General features: G+C 45.5%; 1 protein-coding gene across 4 annotated transcripts in view; it reads left to right on the forward strand.

The window, feature by feature from the left end:
- Positions 1–9,488: 9,488 nt before the first annotated feature.
- The window catches only part of SAR1A (secretion associated Ras related GTPase 1A), a 21,794-nt gene continuing 16,375 nt past the window's right edge, over positions 9,489–14,907 (forward strand). For 2 of the 4 annotated variants that reach the window (XM_025395473.1, XM_025395472.1), the window contains exon 1: positions 9,491–9,607. The gene's annotated coding sequence lies outside the window, so the exon portion shown is untranslated. Of the gene's footprint in view, positions 9,608–14,907 lie in introns of all 4 variants that reach the window. The other 2 variants (XM_025395475.1, XM_025395474.1) reach the window with 2 other exon arrangements.

Raw genomic sequence — 14,907 nt, forward strand, 5'->3', positions numbered from 1 at the left:
AGTGTGGTGATTCTTAAAGCAGGGTCCAAAACGCTCTGAGGGGTAAGAAAGTCTTCCAGCTGGGCCATTAAAACAAGGGAGCCAGCTAGGTGAGATGGCTTTACCTATAATTTCAACTCTATGGGAGGCCAAGGCAGGAGGATCCCTTGAGCCTAGGAGTTTGAGACTAGCCTGGGCAACATAGCAAGACCCTATCTCTTAAAAAAACATTTAGCCAGGGCGTGATGGCATGTGCCTGTGGTCTCAGCCACTTGTGAGACTGAGGTGAGAGGATCACTTGAGCCTGGGATATCAAGGCAATGAGCTGTGTTTGTGCCACTGCACCAGCCTGGGTGACAGAGGGAGACCCTGTCACAAAATAAATGCATGATATATACATAAAAAAATTAAAAATAAATTAAAAACCAGGAGATGATCTCCAAGTGCTGCTAGACTGTAAGCTCTATGAGTTTAGGGACCCAATCTCTTTTGTTCCCCATTACCTATTCCCAGCGCCTAGAATAGGTCCTCACATGTAATATGTGTTTCATAAATATTGAATGAATTAATTAATCTAAAAGTGCACAACTTTTTTTGTAAAGGTGGGGGTCTCACTATGTTGCCCAGGCTGGTCTCGAAATCCTGGCTTCAAATGATCCTCTCACTTCAGCCTCCTGAAATGCTGGAATTACAGGTGTGAGCCCCCGTGTCTGGCCTAAAACTGCAAATTCTTTCACTCCTTCCTAGAAGCAAATAGCCTCTTCCATTTCTTTCTTGCAAATAGCTATATACCAATATATCATCATAATTCGGTATTCACAAAGGAAAACATGCACATTACTGAAGTATGCGGAGAACTCAAATTCAGTATTCCACTAAATCTAGCTAGCTGTTACATGATAATTGGCAATTTTTTTTTTTTTTTTGAGACGGAGTCTGGCTCTGTCATCCAGGCTGGATTGCAGTGGCATGATCTCGGCTCACTGCAAGCTCCACCTCCTGGGTTCATGCCATTCTCTTGCCTCAGCCTCCCGAGTAGCTGGGACTACAGGCACCCGCCACCATGCCTGGCTAATTTTTTGTATTTTTAGTAGAGATGGGGTTTCACCATGTTAGCCAGGATGGTCTCAATCTCCTGACCTCGTGATCCACCCGCCTCGGCCTCCTAAAGTGCTGGGATTACAGGTGTCAGCCACTGCGCCCGGCCTGATAATTGGCAATCTTATAAAGCTTCCTCATTCAGGTTTTTTTTCTCTTTTCCTTTTTTGCATGGAGGTAGTTGGAATTTCTGCAGTTTGAGGAAAGAAAGTTTTATTATTGTTGCATCCTCAGTGCTTTTTGAATTGGCTGGAGACCTCAACTAATGCTTTTTAATTAGGAATTATGATTAACTTAGTGTCATTATTATCAATGTAGTATGTTGTAGGTATTAGGTTCACCCTGTAATGTGAACAGATGCATCTTTGCATCAACTGTACTTTTCACCTGTAATGTTTCTGATGACTAGATTTTTTTAACCATCTTAACCAGTTTTAAGTGTCCGATGACTAGACTTTTAATATATGTTTGCATCATGGCACAAATATGAATCATCCATAACCCTAGCACCAAAAGAGATCATAGTCATCTCCCCCAGCTCTGCCTGTACGGTGGAATTCCATTACTATTACGGGTTCTTTTTCTCCTGGACACCAGGCAGATGTAGCATAGGTTAGCCTTTATCATCTCTATCCTGCTTTAAAAAGACTAGCCTGGGGCAGGAGCAGTGGCTCATGCCTGTAATCTCAGCATTTTGGGAGCCCGAGGTAGGCAGATCACAAGGTCAACAGATCGACACCATCCTGGCCAACATGGTGAAACCCCGTCTCTACTAAAAAAATTACAAAAAAATTAGCTGAGCATGGTGGCATGTGCCTGTAGTCCCAGCTACTTGGGAGGCTGAGCAGGAGAATCACTTGAACCCAGGAGGCAGAGGTTGCAGTGAGCCGATATTGGGCCACTGCACTCCAGTCTGGTTACAGAGTAAGACTGAATTAAAAAAAAAAAGACTAGCTAGGCCGGGTGCAGTTGCCCACGCCTGTACTCCAAGCACTTTGGGAGGCCGAGGAGGGCAGATCACGAGGTCAAGAGATAGAGAGCGTCCTGGCCAACATAGTGACACCCCATCTCTACTAAAAATACAAAAATTAGCCGGGCGCGGTGGCTCAAGCCTGTAATCCCAGCACTTTGGGAGGCCGAGGAGGGCGGATCACGAGGTCAGGAGATCGAGAGCATCCTGGCTAACATGGTGAAACCCCGTCTCTACTAAAAAATACCAAAAATTAGCCAGGCGAGGTGGCGGGCGCCTGTAGTCCCAGCTACTCGGGAGGCCGAGGCAGGAGAATGGCGTAAACCCGGGAGGCGGAGCTTGCAGTGAGCTGAGATCCGCCCACTGCACTCCAGCCTGGGCGACAGAGCGAGACTCTGCCTCAAAAACAAAACAAAACAAAACAAAACAAACAAACAAACAAACAAAATACAAAAATTAGCTGGGCATGGTGGCACACGCCTGTAGTCCCAGCTACTCGGGAGGCTGAGGCAGGAGAATCACTTGAACTTGGGAGGTGGAGGTTGCAGTGAGCTGAGATTGCACCACTGCACTCCAGTCTGGGTGACAGAGCAAGACTCTGTCTCAAAAAAAAAAAAAAAAGACTAGCTAGAGTCACCTGATGTGCTTAGGCAGGTGAATTTCTGCAGTCCAGTTTACCCAGGAGTAAGGGCTGAGTGCTTCCCATGATGCAGGGTTTTTAGTTTTTAAAACAACTCAAGGCCAGGTTTGGTGGCTCACATCTGTAATCCCAGCACTTTGGGAGGCTGAGGCAGGAGGATCACTTGAGCTCTGGCCTCCTGTTTGGGCAACATAGTGAGACCCCATCTGTAGAAAAAATTAAACAGTTAGCCAGGCGTGGTGGCGTGTCCTTGTGGTCCCAGCTACTCAGGAGGCTGAGGCAGGAGGATTGCTGGTACCTAGGATGTCGAGGCTACAGTGAACCATGATCGCACCACTGCACTCCAGCCTGAGCAACAGAGCAAGACTGTCTCAAAAACGAAGATGCAAACAAAAAAACAGTTGGTCCTGGGAAAAGTGGGATGAGTTAGTCACCCTCCCTGGAACCCCAGAGGCCAGCTTGGTCTTAACCAATTAAAGAAGGAAATATTCCTAGGAAGTCCCTTCTGTGAACTAAATCCCAATTGCTGCTGTTGTCTGTGAGGGAGAAGAGACCCATGAATTGTATAAGAAGGAAGGCCCTCCCGACATAAAACGAAGAGAGGCTACTGAGTTCCTGTGTGTGTCAGGCACTACATTAAACACTTCACAAACATAAGCTCACGTAACACTTGAACTCTGTGAGGTGGTACCATGATCTGTACCCAAGGATAATCCAAGGAGAACCAGCAAAGGAGCGCCTCCCCTGCTTGCTGCTCTGTGGCCAGAGGCAAGGGGGGCTTTCCAGAGGTGGTGGAAATAGGTCAGACTTAAGTGAAGTAAGAGAACAGGAGGAGTGGCCTGGGCAAGGGAGGGAGCTGGGGATTGGATGAAGTGACCTGGATTGGAGACCTGGCTCTAGAATGTCTTGCTGTGTGGCTTTGGGCAAGTCCCTTTCTTTCCGGGTTATTGTCAGTGAGACCTTTGGCCTGAACCTTTTTTTTTTGAGACGGAGTCTTCGCTCTGTCACCCAGGCTGGAGTGCAGTGGCACAATCTTGGTTCACTGCAAGCTCTGCCTCCCGGGTTCATGCCATTCTCCTGCCTCAGCCTCCCGAGTAGCCGGGACTACAGGCACCTGCCACCATGCCTGGCTAATTTTTTTTTTTAGTGGAGACGGGGTTTCACTGTGTTAGCCAGGATGGTCTCTATCTCCTGACCTTGTGATGATCCGCCCGCCTCGGCCTCCCAAAATGCTGAGATTACAGGCGTGAGCCACCGCACTTGGCCATGGCCTGAACCATCTTAAGGTTCCATTTGGATGCCCCATTTTAGTGGAGGTAGGTGAGAATTCCAGAAAGCAGTGCTGTTTCTGGGGAGTGAGGAAATTAAAGACCACTTTTCTGGTCTTTGAGCCTGATGTGAGAACTGTGGAGGTAGGACACAGCCAGCATCCTGGCTTTCTCAGGCTGAGATTTTCCAAGATCAGGAAGGGATGGAATTTCTTAAGATGCCAAGTACTTGTCAAATTGAAGATATGCCAAAAGAGGGTCATGAAAGTCATGGAATACTTTAAATGATTTAAATGTCTACATTTAAATATTTTAAAATGTCTATACTTACCAAACTAATGCATTTAACACATATTAAAAAGCAGAGCAGAGGGCTGGGAGCAGTGTATCATGACTGTAATTCCAGCACTTTAGGAGGCCGAGGCAGGAGGATCACTTGAGGTCAGGAGCTTGAGACCAGCCTGGGCAATATAGAGAGAACTTATCTGTACAAAACATTTTTTAAAAATCAGCTAGGCATGCTGGCACACGTCTGTACTTCTAGCTACTCGAAAGGCTGAAGCAGCAGGATCCCTTGCCCAGGAGTTCGAGGCTGCAGTGAGCTATGATCATGCCATTGCACTCCAGCCTGAGGGGCAGAGTGAGAAAAAAACAAAACAAAACAACAACAACAACAAAAAACAAAAACAAAAACCAGAGTCAGCTGTGCACAGTGGCTCATGCCTATAATCCCAACATCTGGGGAGGCCCAGGCAAGAGGATCATTTGAGCCCCAGGAGTTTGAGTCCAGCCTGGGCAACATAGCAAGACCTTGCCTCTAAGAAATAAGAAAGATTTTTTATCAAGCAGGATAAAAATAGGAAAAATAAAGAGTAATATGAAGAAGAAGTGATAGCAACCCCTAGACAAACCAAAGCTGGTATTGGCTGCATCCTTGCAGGCAGTGCTTATTCTCCACCTCCACTGCATCAAGCCCAAGAGAAAGGCTGAAGGGGATGCTAAGGGAGTTAAAGCCAAGGTGAAGGACAAACCACGGAGAAGATCTGCAAGGTTATCACTAAAACTGCTCCTCCATGCCAGAGCCAAAGCCTAAAAAGCCTCTGCAAAGAAGGGAGCTAGAGGTACTCAAAGAGAAAAGGGGAAAAGCTGATGCTGGCAAGGCTGGGAATAACCCTGTCTATCTAATGCTGAGAATATGTAAGGGAGGAAGAAGAGAGTCGGGGGAAGAATTACATAAGATGCCTCTCCTCAAACCCTCCATTGGTTCTTTAGGTCACCAAAAATAAAAGCTAAAGTCCTCACCTACAAGGCTCTCAAGATTTGCCCCCTGTTGAGAGACGATTCTCCATGAAGCTCTTTCATGTTTGCACTTCTTTCTAACAGAGGTGCCGGCTGCCTTTGTTTGGACTATCTTTTGAAGGACATTTATATAATGAACAGCCTTGGAAGACAGTGTCCCTCTGGTGCAGGGGACAGGTCTGTATACTGCCCAGTGTCATACCATCTCCCACTGGGTCAGAGTTCAGGAAGGTCCGCTTGCAGCCGTTATGAAAGATTTGGGTTCCTTAAGTTCTGGGTTCCTCAGCTGTGATGCACACCCTCGAATGGGCAGGGTCCATCCAGACTGCTCTGTGTCACCCCGTTGTCCTCAGAAACGAGAAGGGAGGAAGGGGCAAGTGGAAGTGACACAGACAGGAAGTTCATGCTGCTTGCTATTATCTATATATGCTCACTATTATATTTAGTATGAAGTAATAAAATAGTTTGTCTCTGATCCAGGAGTCCTGTGACTCTGCCAGCATCTGAGACTGTGTCAGGCTAACCTGTTCACCTGCAAGTTAGGTAAAACCCCAGAACCTCCACAGTTCTGACCACAAACACCTCACCCCATTTCCTACCACTCCTTCTGTTGCTCACCTTGCCTGGTCATGCTGGCCTCCCAGGTGTTCCTGGAAGCTGCCAGGCAACACTCCTGCCTTAGGGCCTCTGCGGTCAGCCTGGAACACTCTAGCCTGACAGCCATGTGATGTCCTTCATGTTCTTATCCAAACAGCACCTGAGTGGGGCCTTTCTTGACTTCTGTATTTGATTTAGTTAATTAATTAATTAATTAATTAATTAATTTAGAGACAGGGTCTGGCTCTGTTGCCTAGGCTGGAGTGCAATCATGGCTCACTGTACCCTCAACCTCCTGGGCTCAAGTGACCCTCCTGCCTTGGTTTCCCAAAGTGTTGGGATTACAGGCTTGAGCCACCATACCCAGTCTGACTTCTCTATCTGAAACAGCCTTCCCACCAATAAACTGGTGAACTTTTGCCAATCTGACAGGTGAAAACGGTATCTTAGTAAGTTTTAATTTTATCTTTTTTTTTTTGGTCTATTTCTATTTCAGGATCGATATAACGATATAGAGACACATAGACAAATAAATCGATTTATATATTTCTATATATATTATTCTATAATATCTATATGTATATTTTCTATAGTATCTATATTTCTATTACTATTTTATTATGCTTGAGTCATTTTTGGGCCAGGCGCAGTGGCTCATGCCTGTAATCCCAGCACTTTGGGAGGCCTAGGTGGGCGGATCACCTGTGGTTAGGAGTTTGAGACCAGCCTAGTCAACCAGGTGAGACCTCATCTCTACTAAAAATACAAAGACCATGTCTACTAAAAATACAAAGATTAGCCAGGCGCGGTGGCTCATGCCTGTAATCCCAACTATGCAGGTGGCTGAGGCAGAAGAACCGCTTGAACCCGGGAGGCAGAGGTTGCAGTGAGCTGAGATTGCCACTATACTCCAGCCTGGGTGACAGAGTGAGACTTGGTCTCAGAATTAAAAAAAAAAAAAAAAAAGAGTCATTTTTATTTCCTTTCCTATGAATTATCTGTTCTGAACAGTTGCCTATTTTCCTATTGTGTTGTTAGTCTTTTTCGTACTTATTTCTTACTTGCCTATGATGTGATTAAGTATTTTTCTCAACTTGTCATTTGTCTTTTGAGTTTGCTTATGGTGTCATTATTGTTGTTATGTCATAGAAGTTTTAAATTTTTATGTAGTTAAATTTGTCAATCATTTCTTTTATGGCATCTAGATTTTCTTTTTTTCTTTTTTTTTTTTTTGACACGGAGTCTCACTCTGTTGCCTGGGGTTGGAATGCACTGCTGTGATCTTGGCTCACTGCAACCTCTGCCTCCCAGGTTCAGGCAATTCTTCTGCCTCAGCCTCTCAAGTAGCTGGGATTATAGGCACTTGCCACTACGCCCGGCTAATTTTTTGTATTTTTAGTAGAGATGGGGTTTTACCATATTGGCCAGGCTGGTCTTGAACTCCTGACCTTGTGATTCACCCGTCTCAGCCTCCCAAAGTGCTGGAATTACAGGCATGAGCCATCATACCCAGCCTAGATTTTCAATCATACCCAGAAAGGTCTTCTCATTGCAAGATTATAAGGAATCCATGCTTTCTTCTGTTTTTCTAGTACTTTTATGGTGTCATTTCAAAATATACACATCTTTTCATCTCTTGAAACTTGTTTGGAGTAAAAACTTTTGGGACATTCAACCTGTAGGGTTTTTTTGACTACCCAATTGTCTCAACCCCTTTTTATTATTTATTAATTTATTTAACAACACACAATAGAATCATTTATTGAAAACTGTACTCTGGAAAAACTATGTGCACAACAATGCCTGTTTCACCCATTTTACAGTGGGTACACTGTGGTGTGGGGCATTTGTCAACTTGCTCAAGCCTTTAGGTCAGTAGAGTTTGCAGCTTTTCTGAGAATCTGCCTGCATGTTTCCTCCTTCCCCAGCCTCCCAAGCCATCCTGTGGTTCAGACACCTCCACCTTGTGCAGCCAGGCTCTCATCAAAGCCAGTAATCCAACGTGTTGGCTTGCACTGGGCTTGCATCTGTGTCTCCAGGATGCACAAGGGGTTTCAAGCCCCATGAACACAGTCTTCCTGGTTTAACTAAAGCTGATGAGAAACCTCAGAAGTGGCCTGACCCCTTTCTGTGACTGGACAGATTCAAATTCAACATCGAAGACCCCAGGATGAGCAGAGGGTAGAGGGTGGTGAGCTTGCCTACTCAGCTCCCTGAGTATTGCTGGAGTGCCAGGTGCTACTTTAGTTTTATTTCTGCATGTACTTTAGTCTATTTCTGTGCTTTTCTCTGTTTCATTGTGTTTTGTGTGTGTGTGTTTCTGCGTGTGTGTGCACACCAGCTCTATAATGTTTTAATATCCAACAGGGTTAGTTCCCACCTCCTGGTTCTTCATTTTGAGAGCCTGTTTCTGGACTAGCCTTGTTTGGTTTTCTACACGAATTTTAGGAACAAATAGGGTAATTTAAAAAAACAAAAAAAACTAAACCACACACAATCTATTAATCCTATTAGTACTTTTATTGGGATTATGTTAAATTTAAATTTTACTTAAGGAGAATTGAGATCATGAATCCACAGACGTCATTCATCTTTCCATTAGACTGTTTCATTTGTAAAATGAGAGTAATAATAGTACCAATCTCGTAGCACTGTCCTGAGAATTAAATGAGAAAATGCATGCGAAATATACTGGGGTGAACACGTTGCTTTGCCACTTAGCTGTGTGAACTTGGGTGTGGTAGGTTATTCTGAACATTGCTCTCTCATTTGTCAATAAGGATAATCCTAGCATCTGCTTCACAGGACTCCAGTGAGGGTGAAATTAGACAAAGCGCGCAAAGTACCCAGTGCTCTGCCTGAAACGTAAGTGCACAATAAATATTAGCTGTTTTTCTAAAACATAGGCCATCCCAGGGCAAGGAAGTGCGACTCAAAGCAAAAGCATCCGGGCGCGGTGGCCCACGCCTCTCATTCCAGCACTTTGGAAGGCCGAGGCCGGCATATCACTTGAGGTCAGGAGTTCGAGACCAGCCTGGCCAACACGGTGAAACCCCGTCTCTACAAAAATACAAAAAATTAGCCGGATGTGGTGACATGCGCCTGTAATCCCAGCTACTCGGGAGGCGGAGGCATCAGAATCGCTTGAATCCGGGAGGTGGAGGTTGCAGTGAGCCGACATCGCGCCACTGCACTCCAGCCTGGGTGACAAAGTGAGACTCTGTTTCAAAAAAAAAAAAAAAAAAAAAGCAAGAAAAAAAAAGCAAAAGCTTGGAGGGATCCACCTCAAGTGGAGGTCCCCAAGGTCAAGTAATCTTTCCCAGGACCTATGCCACCGTCGGTCCCCACTTCCTACTTTTTTCCTGGTGCGTCTGGAATGGGAAGCCGCGATCCCGAGGGTCCCAGGCCGCTCAGGGACTCCAGGACCCAGACCCAGACCCAGCGTCCCGGTACTGCCACGTCTCGCGCGGTCAGCTCGGCAGGCGGGAGCGGGCGGGACGAGGCGGTGCCAGACCCGAAGCGCGCTTTGTCAGGCCTTATGCCCGCCCCTCCGCGGCCGCAGTAGCAGGTGGGCCGGCACCGGGGCAGAGAGGCGTAACGCCGCGAGGGGGCGGGGCCAATTACGCGCCCGGAAGTCCCGGGGAGGGATGTGACGTACATCCGGCGAGTAGCTGGCGGTCCCGGGTGCTGCTGGTTAGTGTGCTCTGAGGGAGGGTCGGAGCCAGTCGCCGTTTTGCCGGAGGAGCCCCTCAGGCCGTGAGTCTGAGGGCCGCGTCGGGGAGGGTAGTTGGAGCTCGAGGGGCTGGGACGGAAGGCGGGGAGGTCGGAGCGGAGGCTGGTCCTGGCGGGGTTGGGGGCGGGGAAGTGACACGCAGGCGGTTCTGTGGGGCCGCCGGCTGATTCTGGGCGGGGACGGGCCGAGTCGGCCGGATTTGCTCAGTCCCCTGCTGTCCTCTTTGGCCTGGGGTCCACCTGCATTCCGCTCGGGGGTCTCTCAGCTGCTGGGCCGGATAACAGCTTCTTGTCTGTACCGTGCGCTCCGGTTTACGAAACGGCTCCATGTCCTCTGTCTCAAAAGAGCCTCACAGCCCTCGGTGAGGCGGGTGGGACCTCTTGATGATTATCCTTGTTTTATAGACTCGGGGACTGAGGCTGGCCAAGGCTCCGCAGTTAGCGAGTGTGAGCGCTCGAACCTGGTCTACAGGCCCCTAGTCCGGGGCTTACACCCAAGTCAGCGCTCAGTTGTCGTCCGATGGCCCGGGTCGAACCCTGTATTTTCTCCTTCCGCCTTCCCCTTTTCCCCTGTCTGGTCTCTGCATGGAAAAATTTCCTTATGTGCATTTGACATGGATTAGCGTTTTCTTCACGATTCTAGCCAGTGGGTATCTTTATCTTGATTCCATCTGCTTCTGTTGCGACAGGGGGCTTAGGGAGATTTGCCATGGGGCTGACCTTTGACATTTACCCCGCAGCTAAGCAGAGTTAGCTAAAAGCCAGCCACCTACTACCCCAAATCTGCCTGGAATGGCGTCTTAAAGTTGCCCTGATTATGTATAACAAGTAATGCGTAAATTTTTAAATTGGCTAATGGTCAGATTGGTGCACTTCCTTTTCTATTAACTTCTGTTTGAATCTTTTAGCTCTGGAATTCCCAAGTTTTCATTTTAGGTACATTAATAGTGTTTTGTTGATAGTTTAGAGACCTACCTTAAATTTTAGATTACTCTTAACTTCTCGTAAGGTGGTACAATGGACCAAGAATAGAAAATAAATAGAATGCTAGTTATTAAAATACCATTCAAAAGATGTGATGAATTGTAAGGAAGAGAACTTAGGAAGATCATCCTCTGTGTAGTTGGTGGGTTAAAGAAGTTTTAGGTTTTTTTTTTTTTCCCAGCAATTTTGTGATTTGGGTTTGAATTTTATGTACTGTTAACAGGAAGAGCTTAGGCTTTGGTGTTAGAGATGAGGGTTTAAGCACTGGCACTATTAGTTTTTCAGCTGAGCAGTCTTCAACTACTCAGCAAAACTAGGAGTATCTTCATCTTCATCTTGTTAAATTAGGCCAATGATCCTTGCCTGGTAGGGTTGGTGTGAGGATGAAATGAGATGTACAGGTACTGTACAAATTGTAAAACTACTGATGAGTTGGTACAAATCCTAAGATCTTAAGGAGAGAGGAGCCACCAAAGCCATTTTCAGCTACTGAGGAGGCTGAGGTGGGAGGATCTCTTGGGCCTGGGAGGTTGGGGGTGCAGTGAGCCATGATGGCAACACTGCACTTCAGCCTGGGAGACAGAGTCTTGGTCTGTCCTAAAAAAAAAAGGGGGGGGGGCGGGGGCGTTTTCTTAACTTTGGGTGGTGGTACAACCCAACTCTTTGGATCTATTAAGGGTTTTTACTATTTTTAACTCACCTGAAGAGTTTCTTTAGTCAGCCTCCACTCTCGTCACTTCTTTACAATCCAACACTTCTGTATACATTTGAACTACACGGGTTTTCAGTCAGTACTTTACAGACTTGTAAACAATATTTACATCACTTTAGAAATATTTTATTTCTTTTTTTTTTTTTTTTTTGAGATGGAGTTTTTGGTCGTGTTGTCCAGATGTAGTGCAATGTCATGACCTCAGCTCCCTGCAACCTCTGCCTCCTGGGTTCAAGAGATTCTCCTGCCTCAACCTCCCGAGTAGCTGGGATTACAGGCGCCCGCCACCACACCTAGCTAATTTTTGTGTTTTAAGTAGAGACGGTGTTTCACCATGTTAGCCAGGCTGGTGTTGAACTCCTGACCTCAGGTCATCCACTCGCCTCGGCCTCCCAAAGTGCTGGGATTACAGTCGTGAGCCAAGTATTTTCAACTAGATGAATTCTGCAAAGGTGAAAAGGAGAAAATGCCACACTTTAAATAGTTTTTCATGGCAATTGAACTACTTTAATTTTCCATTTTTTTTCCTTTGACACTCCTGCTTTTAAGCCATCTCCTCCCTTGGAGCATACAAATCAGCAGCAGCCAGGACTTAGCTACTTGGCTGCTTTAATTCTTCCCTCCAAAATGATCTGAGTGGGAATGACCATAATGAGGGGTGTGCTCTAAAGGTGAGCTGTGCTTCTCCAGGCAGTAGGTTGAGGAAAGTATAGGAGGATGTCTGGTTTGAGGGAGTTGCAGAGGAAAGGCACATTGTTCTTTTACTTATTTACAGTAAATGAGAATTTAAGCAGAGGAGCTTTATTAAGTATATTTAAGTTATTGGACTCCTTAAAGTGCAGATTCAATTTCCAGAGAAAACTATTAATGTGATAAATATGGTCTTTCTGCTGAAATATATTTGTTACTGAAAAGGCAAAAAAGAAATCACCTCATTTAGGATTTTTTCATAAGAGCTTAGTATGTACTTCCACCCAAACTGCCAAACTTTATTTGGCTCTTTTTGGTAAGAGCCATGAAAAATAAACATTGATTAGGCCCTAAAATTTATAGATTAGGCTATGGGCCTGATAAAAACCTAGTAATTGGATGAAAACCATACCATCTCTACTTTTCAATTTACTCTCTCTTTTTTTTTTTTTTTTGGAGATGGAGTCCTGCTCTGTCACCCAGGCTGAAGTGCAGTGATGCAACCTGCTCACTGCAACCTCTGCCTCCCAAGTTCAAGCGATTCTCCTGCCTCAGCCTTCTGCATAGCTGGGATTTCAGGCAAGCGCCGCCGCTCCCAGCTGTTCAATTTGTTCTTCATCTGGCATTCTTTGAATGAATGTAAGGGGAATTTTTTTGTGGGCAATGCTTTTACTGGTTACTATTCATGAAAATTTTGATTGCAGTTGGTCATATCTAGTATAAAGCCCTGTGTTCAGATGCTCCTGCTGGTGGAGAGGAGTAAAAGTGTGAACCTTCCATTTTTCTGCACCATATCTGAGATACTAAAGCAAAAATTCATCATGACCAGACAATGCTGAGAAACCTTAAGACCCACCAACACATCTAGATCTTACCTTCTTCATTTCATTCAGAGGTCATTTTGCTTATTACCAATATATGTGAACCTTCTAGTAGCTTTTGATAACTATGAGAAACAATAGAAACAGTAGTGTTAATATCAGTACCAGTTAAGTTATTTACTTGCTTGGGAACTTATTGCTGTATCCTGAACAAGTATTCTTTTTTTGTTTGTTTTTTGTTTTTTGGGACAGGGTCTTGCTCTGCCACCCAGGCTGGGGTGCAGTGACACAATCATAACTCATGGCAGCTTCGAATTCCTGGGCTCAAGCAATCCTCTTGCTTCAGCCTCCCAAGTAGCTGGAACTACAAGCATGTGCCACCATGCCTGGCTAATTTTATTTTATTATTATTATTATTTTTTTTTGTAGAGATACGGGTCTCTCTATGTTACCTAGGCTGGTCTTGAACTCCTGAGGTCAGGGAGGGATCCCCCACCTCAGCCTTGCAAAATGCTGGGATTACAGGTGTGAGCCACCGGGGCCCAGCCTGAATAAGTATTCTTATTTTAAGAAAATCTATTTGTAAAATGAGTTTAGGTGTGATTATTCATGTATGAAAAGATTCTCTTCTTATCCCTTAATGGTTCTAAAATAGTGATGTCATTTCTTTTCATAAATTGAGACCCATGTCTGCAAACATGGTTAGATATTGTTTGAGGTTGCATTGGTAAATGGAGCAGGGCAAGTGGTGCCGGCCAGTAGAATTTTGGGTGACTTTTGTTTTTTTTTTTTTTTTTTTGAGGCGGAGTCTTCACTCTGTCCCCCAGGCTGGAGTGCAGTGGCACCATCTCGGCTCACTGCAAGCTCCGCCTCCCGGGTTCGCACCATTCTCCTGCCTCAGCCTCCCGAGTAGCTGGGACTACAGGCGCCGCCACCGCGCCCGGCTAATTTTTTGTATTTTAGTAGAGACGGGGTTTCACCTTGTTAGCCAGGATGGTCTCGATCTCCTGACCTCGTGATCCGCCCGCCTCGGCCTCCCAAAGTGCAGGGATTACAGGCGTGAGCCACCGCGCCCGGCCTGACTTTTGTTTTTTTTTAGCGCTGTTTACAGGATAGATTAATATGTTTTTCATTCAGATCAATGTGCTTTTCATTCTTATTTTCTATTTAGTGCATCTAAGTAGCATTTTGATTCACATTATTGATGAGACTGATTTCCTAGAGTTGTTCTTCACTGGAAGACTGCAGTGGTATGTCTAAGGACTGTGAATGAACTGCTGCCTGGAGGAGTGAGTCACACAGTAAAAGAGAGTTTAGGCATACCTCGGATATATTGTGAGTTTGGTTCCAGACTGCTGAAATAAAACAAGTACAGTAAAGCAAGTAACACGAATATTTTGGTTTCCCAGTGCACATAAAAGTTACATTTACACTATACTGTATGTAGTCTGTTAAGTGTACAGTAGCATTATGTCTTATAAAATACATACCTTATTTAAAAAATACTTTATGACTAAAAAATGCTAACAAGCATCTGATCCTTCTGTGAGTCATAACCTTTTTGCTGGTTGGGGATCTTGCCTCCATGTTACTCCACGTTGATGGCTGTTGACTCATCAGGTTGGTGATTGCTAAAGGTTGAGGTGGCTGTGGCAATTTCTTAAAATAAGACAACAGTGAAGTTTGTTGCGTGAGTTAATACTCGTTTTCAAGAAAGATTTCTCTGTAGCATGCAATGCTGTTTTTTTTTTTTTTGAGACGGAGTCTCGCTCTGTAGCCCAGACTGGAGTGCAGTGGCCGGATCTCAGCTCACTGCAAGCTCCGCCTCCCGGGTTCACGCCATTCTCCGGCCTCAGCCTCCCGAGTAGCTGGGACTACAGGCGCCCGCCACCTCGCCCGGCTATTTTTTGTATTTCTTAGTAGAGACGGGGTTTCACCGTGTTAGCCAGGATGGTCTCGATCTCCTGACCTCGTGATCCGCCCATCTCGGCCTCCCAAAGTGCTGGGATTACAGGCTTGAGCCACCGCGCCCGGCCGCTTGCAATGCTGTTTGATAGCATTTTACCCATAGCAGAATTTTTTTTTTTTTTTTTTTTTTTTTTTTTTTTTTTTTTTGT

Source organism: Theropithecus gelada, chromosome 9 (genome assembly GCF_003255815.1).
Source record: "Theropithecus gelada isolate Dixy chromosome 9, Tgel_1.0, whole genome shotgun sequence".
NCBI classification, from domain to species: Eukaryota; Metazoa; Chordata; class Mammalia; order Primates; family Cercopithecidae; genus Theropithecus; species Theropithecus gelada.